This window comes from Apium graveolens, chromosome 1, assembly GCF_009905375.1.
Source record: "Apium graveolens cultivar Ventura chromosome 1, ASM990537v1, whole genome shotgun sequence".
Lineage (NCBI taxonomy): Eukaryota > Viridiplantae > Streptophyta > Magnoliopsida > Apiales > Apiaceae > Apium > Apium graveolens.
Window position 1 is genome coordinate 81,473,951 of NC_133647.1, and position 7,855 is coordinate 81,481,805.

At 32.4% G+C, this 7,855-nt stretch overlaps 1 pseudogene; it reads right to left on the reverse strand.

Moving 5' to 3' along the window:
* Positions 1–3,231: 3,231 nt before the first annotated feature.
* On the reverse strand, positions 3,232–7,477 carry LOC141681910 (amino acid permease 6-like; annotated as a pseudogene).
* Between the last annotated feature and the right edge of the window lie 378 nt (positions 7,478–7,855).

The following is a 7,855-nucleotide window of genomic DNA, read 5'->3' on the forward strand; positions in this document are numbered from 1 at the left end:
CCCATAGATCATCATGAATCTATTGTTGTGTGTATGACACTTCTTCTTAGAGCCGCACTTGATAGACCTGACATGTAGTTAACATTCTGGAAAATGTCAGGTATAGTGCTCTGATCAAGCATGTAATTTTGTTTTTTAGATGTTTATATTGTGCATAGATTGGATTCTATATATCATGTTCGGAAAATGGGGGTAGTTCCCCATTTTCAAGTCAATTTGAGCTATAATTTGAGTGGACCATGCATCATGCATGTAATGAGTGACACTTGGAATGTGTTCTCCGAGAGAGTTTTACGAGATACTTTGAATCACTTAAAATGACTAAAAGATAAATGAGATATGATCATCTAAAGTTAGCCTTTGAATAATGGAAATTTGTGAAAGACTACACATGTCGGAATTATGTGATGCACTACTTAGATGGCTCGTTGTATAACGTGTACAACTCGAAGACAACAACTAAGGCCTTGTGGGAGTCACTTGACTATAAGAATAAAATCGAGGATGCTGAGCCAAATAAGTGGATTGTTGGCCGCTTTCCTTGTCTATAAGATGACAGATTCTAAAATTATGGTCAGATGCAAGAATTGCATGTGATCATTGATGAAATTCATGCTGAGGGAATGATCATTAGTGAATCTTTCCAAGTTGTTGTGATTGAAAAACTGCCACCTGCATGGAAAATGTTCAAGAACTAGTTGTTCTTGAACATAATTTAGTTCTTAAAATTATGTCCAGCAACTCATTTCTCGGAAAAGTTTATAATTTAGTTGTTCAGCTCATTTTTAAACAACATTGCTCTCAGCCGCGCGAATCGCGGTTTGTTTAACTAATTTGCAAATGTATAAACTCAAGTTCGATTTCAACCAACTAGGCCTGTCAATGGAGCGAAAATCCGATCCGACCCGATCCGAGACTATTTTAGTGGATATGGATCGACCTATTAAAAATTTGATACGGGATCCGATCGATAAAAAAAATCCGATTATAAATGGAGCGGATATGGATTTAGGACGATCCGATCCGTTAATAACCCTATCCGGTTTATATATATATATATTATAATAAAAATATTTTTCATTATTTCTAATTTAGAAGTCTTATCTTTCGGTTGAATCAAGGCCGATTATCTATACTTATTCGGTTTAGTAGTGTACATAGTTCAGTATATTTATATTTATAGATTCTTTTAATAGTTCAAACATCACATAAAAGTGAGTTATACCGTAGGAATTGTTCTTCAAAATCTCATCTACGTTTAAGTTGAAAATTTACATGATCATTAAACTTAGTAGCCAAATCATAGCCATAAATCTAGTATTATAGTACTATATTTTATTGACTGCATATTATATAGTGTATTGAAAGTCTCTTGCCTTAGTGCTAGTTTTTTTAGATAATGAAACATTCTCCTTGGATTCTTCAAGTATCATTATATTTTCTTTATTTAAAAAATGAATTTTAGCGTGTAATTTGTCTTTAAACTTTTGGGATTATATTAGAATTTGTAACTTTTGACATTATTAAATTATTATTCTACTTGTATTTTAATAATTTTTGGGATTGTCAATTTAATTTAAATAGTTTTTGTAATAAGTAATGTTAAAAAATAAATATACATAAATGGAGCGGATATCCGATCCGAAATCCGTGATCCGAACGGATCCGGATATGGATCGGTCTATAAAAAATTCGGGACCGATCCAATCTGGATCCGAATCCGAAAAAATAAATGGATATGAATATGGATTTAGGTCGATCCGATCCAAACCCGATCCATTGAAATGCATACAACCAACTATACCATTTTAACTAAATTTTAGATATAGGGACAAATTAGTCATTTTAGCAGGATAAAATGTCTCACTAATTTTATACTTATATTGGTGTATTATATAGATAAAAGATTTGCTTGCATCAAATTTAATTTATATTTTTACATAACTAATCAAATTACGATAAATCCTTGAATTTAATTTTGACGGACAGTATAACTATTCTTTTTTTTAATAAGAATTAGTATTATGTTGTAGTTTTGGAAGTTAATCTTGATTAAATTAATTATCAATTTGATCATTAGTATCAACATAATTCTTTTAAAGGAAAAATAGTGCACCTGGTTTTTTTTTACAAATTTTTGCAAAATTAAGGTTCTCTGAGTTAACCGTTACCAGGTCCACATATCTTTACTAGACTAAAAAACTCGTAATAATAAAATCTTAATTTATGAGATTATTAAAAACAAAAGCAGTATGAATCGATGATAACAATAAGTAGGGATGAACAAAAAACCTACCAAACCGCAAAATTGATTCAACCCACCTCTTATTTCGGCCGACGGACTCGAACTTTCCAAAACCCGAATTTTAATTGATTTAATTTTTTGTCAACCCGAATATAATGGGTTGAGTTAAGGTTCAAAAAATTAAACCCTTACTAATCCAACCCAACTCAACCCGTTTTTTAATTATAGTATTATTATTTAAAATTTTAATTTATGTATTTATTGTAATAAATAATATATTCAAAATAAAATAATTATTTTATGGTAACACACTATAAATTATTGATTTTAAACTAGAAGAGTACACGACACATATAATATCCAATAATATTTATCTTTCGTTAAATTATGGGGTACACTTCAACTTTTAATTAAAATTATTTGTAATTTTGACTCCTAAAAATATTTAAATAATTTTATTCGAGTTTTAACCCAAACTAACCCGAACCAACCCGACCCAATATATAAAGGGTAGGGTTGAGTTGAAAATAATTTTTTTGGTTAACGGGTTATATTCTAAAAACCGAATTAATTGGGTTGGTTCAATTTATTATCTTTAAAACGTAAACCCGACCCGCGTTCACCCCTACCAATAAGCAACTAATATGAATTTAACTTTTAAAATATTAATTTAAAATATATTCTTTTATAAAAAAATTTTGTATAAATTTTAGTTGATGCGTTTTTCTTGCATCAAAATAAAATAAAAATAAAAACTCTTATAATAAAATAAAAATAAAAATTCTTATAGTGCGTGTTTGTCAGACTTTTCTCTGATGTGTGGGGATATTTGGGGAACTATGCAAAGGTAATTATGAATGTAACTAACTTTAAACCGAATAAACTCATTTTAAAAAAATCCCTCATTCTCCACGTCATACATATATCTAACAAGAAAAAACCGTAAAAATAAAGTATATTACTCATTACTCGAGGTCACTTGGTTTCTAAACAGACTTGACAAGGCCATGAACAGAGCCTGCTGCAGCGTGAAGAGAAACTATCAAGCAAACCAAACTCACAATTTGCAGGCCATACCACACTCTTGAGAACCTCGCAATTTTTTTCTGTGCAATGTACATCTCTATCGGAAAATACACTGTTATCGGCCAGAATGTTATGGCACCAAGAAGGCCAACAAAATGGTTGAAGAATGGGAATGACATCGCCAGGATGGTTGCAACAATTACATATAGTGTCCTCCAAACTAGGCGAAAGAAACTAAAGCTGTAGCAGCCATCTATGATAGAGTACTCCTTTGTAATGAATCCATTGTCAGGCCATTTTTTGAAGCTCCAACGTTCCACAAACGCGTATATAGGCTGACAGTGACAAGCTACCTGTATATGTGTACATGGGTTTAAATTTAATTAATAGCGTGTACAAGGAATTTATCATGTTTTGTCTACTAATTATTAAATTGAAGTAGAGCCACTTGAAATACAACGTTATGTCCAGAAAGCTGTTTAAGTAGAGATACCATGCACATAAACTATATGGAAAAAAATGAATGTACTAAAAAACCAAATATTACAAGTAGACCTGGCCACTTGTGCGGTCCGTGCGTGCCGGGCCGGGCCGCACACGGGTTGAACACTCGAAACATCGACCCTGAACCGGCCTGTTAATGAACGAACCGGGCTCGGGCCGGGCTTGAACCGAGGAAATTAAACTCATACTCGGTTATGCGTGTTATTCGTGGGTTTCTGTGCGGGTTACTCGCGGGCTTCTGTGCGGGTTACTCGCCGTTTCCCCTCATTTTGCAGGCTGAACTACTATTGAACTACTAATCTGCGAATATTATAAATATTTTATAATATTGTTATTTGTTAGTGCGCAAGTGGGGGCCTAACCTAGTCCCCTCCATTCTTAAAAAACAGAGGCGCCTTTATAAATAAATGAATTAGGTAGTTTGGTAGTGTTGTTATGAATGAATAAAATATAAAAATATCACAACTTCACAGGTGTTTTGATTTTATTATCTTTCTTGGTATTAGAGCTGCTTTTATTAATTTATTACTATTCATTTTTATTTACTAGAACACACAAGAATAAATATCTACTTGTAAGACGAAAGTAAAAAAAAAATACATTTATGGATTTAGTGTGATCTTGTAATTCTTGAAATTATGGTTTTGCAGAAAAAGATTAATCTAATTTGTTCTTTTTTGGTTTTGATGTGATTTATGTATACCCTCTGGTTGATTATTGATTAGTAAATTAGTGAACTTTAAAGTAATTAAAAGTGAGTATATAAGTTTTTGATTGGTTATTGGTTATTAGGCTTGCATGGATTGTGGGTTTTTTTATGTTGTCAATCATGGAATCAGCCAAGAATATATGGATGAGATTTTTGCACAAAGCAAGAAATTCGCGGGCCGTGCGGTTATTCGCGGGTTGCGGTTCCTATGCGGTCCGTGCGGGCTCGGTCCTGATTTTTTGTTAATCGATTCGTAATCGGCTCGTTACTTCGACCGACTTGTGCGGTTTTGAACCGGACCGAACCGGGCCGAATAAATTCGGGTTTTAGACCGAGCCAGTTCCGGACGAGCGGTTCGAACCCGCACAAGTGGCCACCTCTAATTACTAAGTACCTGATAAGCCCCAAAAAGATGAACAGTAAGGCATATATTAGCAAAATCCACAATCCAAGAAGGCTTAAAAGAACCCAATTCAGCTAACAAATTCCCCGGTGCACCACTTCCAAATGCAGCATATCCAGTCAAACCAGAAAGTAAATAGAACACTGTAGTTGCTATGACTGCAACTGAAATAGCAGTTTTCATGACTTTCTTCTCTCGTCGACTTGATTTTATTGTGTCCTGTATTCAGGGGGGGGGTCAAAAACTAGGAAACCTGCTTTACTTTGAATCAGTTTAGTGTGTATTCATTATTAAAAATGTGTATGACTCACCTGAATATTAGTAAGAATAGAAGAGAAAGAATATGCAAAAGCAATGTCTCCTGTGGCCGAGAGAACGTTATATACTTTATCTTCTCTTGTCAGACCATTCCACCCAATGGGTACTCCTGTTAGGCTAGTCTCAAAATGTGCATTTCCTTCAGATGTGCACCAAAATTAATTCATTAAATCAATAATAGAAAACCAGCGAACATGTGTGTCTTTGTTATTACAACTCTACAAGAAACATCTGCATGTTTTAATAATTAGGAGTAGCGTGTATCTTGATAAGTACATACATATGTACTTGTTGTGTTTGTGTGTATTGCAAAAGCTTAAATACCTTGAACTAATTTGAGCAAGGAGAGGGCAATCCCGATGAAAGAGTAAGCAAAAGACATGGAAGCAGCAATTAAAGAGAGAAAAGAGAGCTTGTGGAAGTTCGGTATTTGGCTTAAAACAATCTGCACCAGTCCATAGATTATCATGTATCCGTTGTTGGATAATTCAGACCGTGACTGTATAAATGTAATGCTTGCGCAATGCTGGAGGACGTTACGAAAGTGTATCCAATTGATACTCCGAAAAGAAGACTATACTGAGCTATTCCACAAAGCTGAATCTGAAGTCCTCCTGCGTTCATACATATTCAAAAAGCCTGTCATTTGAGAATCATACAACAATCTACTTTCAAACTTTAGGTGTACTGTATTTAGTTATAGAAAAATGTATCTTCTGTATGTGATGTATCTTATATATGCGACTTTGTGCGCATTAATTCTTATGAATTGTCTCACTCCTTTTTTTTTTATTTAATTTCATCTTATCTAGTACATGTACATTTTCAATTCTTATTTTTAAATGAGTATATTTAATTTAAATTTTCATAGATTATTAATTTATGAATTTTAATACATATTCTACATACGTTTATGGAAATCGAATAAAGTCCACACATAATTTGTAGAGTCCAGGTAGAGTTGAGCGTAAATCCAATAGAAGCTCTTCGATTTAGGTGTGATTTCAAAAAATTTCGAATATACCGTAAATTCTTGTGATTTCAAAATTTTTTGAATATACCATGAATTCCAAAAAATTCCCGGATTTTTATATCCTTCATACTTAATAAGTTTTTAAATAAATAACATCAGATTTTAATAAATAATTTATAATCCATAATAAATACAATACTTCAAGTTTTATATTTCGTCCGTCCCAAAATAAAAATTTCTTTAATTTTTTATGCGTATTTTAACGTGAATAAAAATTATAGCTTCATAATTTTTTTCCTGAATAAAACTATAAATATTAAATTTTAATTCAATATTTTTTTAGAAAATAGTATTTGCAGCTACGACTTTTATACAAATCAAAGTACTCGTAAAAAGTTAAAGAAAATTATATCTTGAGACAAAGGGAGTAAAGATTATTTGAAATCGAAGTTGACCAAACTCCAGACTTTCTAAAATCTGAATTGAATATAATTAAATAAAGGATTGTTTGAATTTTTCATTGGATATACCCAAATTTTATTTTATTTTTTTAAAATTCAAATTAAATATTTAAACTTTTGAAATAAAAAAACTCTTTTAAAATCTAAACAGAATACACACTCTTTAGTTTATTCCTAAGGTCAGCGGAATCAGAAATAAAAGGTTATATATACATTCTAAGTATCGCAATGAATTTACCGACAAAAAAAAAAGAAAGTATCAAAATGAATTCGACATAAAAGATATATACACCATTCTTACCTAAATCAGACTTGACAACATCAAATATAAGAGTAGTTTCTCTTGCCAGTTTTAGGACAATGATAGCAATCGGAAAGAAGATACGACGTAAACAGACTTATGGGTGAGAAGAGGATTATGGAACCAGTGCCAGCAATCCATCCCAACTGAGCCACCGCCCATGCCACCGATAGCACTCCTGACCCTATCACCGGCGTTATCAAATGCGCCACTGTAGTCACCAATGTACCTACATATAGTTCTGTTACTAATAATTCTCACACAAACAAAAAAAATGTAGCAAGTGCACACGATGAGTCGGTCCAAGAAACATTATGATATATATCAATTTTACAGATAAAACTGTTTGTATAGTTTAAATTCGTAATTTGTTAACATGAATTAAAATATTTGACCATCGTGCTACGCATAATTAGCTACCTCGTTTATATACATACACATATTTATATTACCAGTCCTCTTTGGACGCCCATCCTCATCAAAAGTCTCATCATCAAGAATTTCAGCATAAGCACCTCCTTCTACTGGAAAAGTCATCTCTTGTTCTCCAAATAAAAATTAAGGGACCTTATGGATGTATGTATATATATATTGTATTTAGTATCAAGGTTTCAAAACGGTAAAAGTTTCATTGGTTAACGGTATTTTATTTGTATTATAACAGACAGTAGAAGTTTATTTGCTTAACTGTAATTTGTTCGGTATATTAGAAACTAAACATTTGGTGTTTATAATGTTGACATAAGATGACATATGTTGAGGTAAACAAATACGGTAATATATTTCGAAATTTACAAATTAACTTTGTTTCTCTAGTGACTAATGTAATTAGACAATCAAAGCATTAGCCATAGATGTAAATGGTAAACCTCGATTGAAAATAGTTCAAGGCACACAGGGGCCAGTTAGATTCCG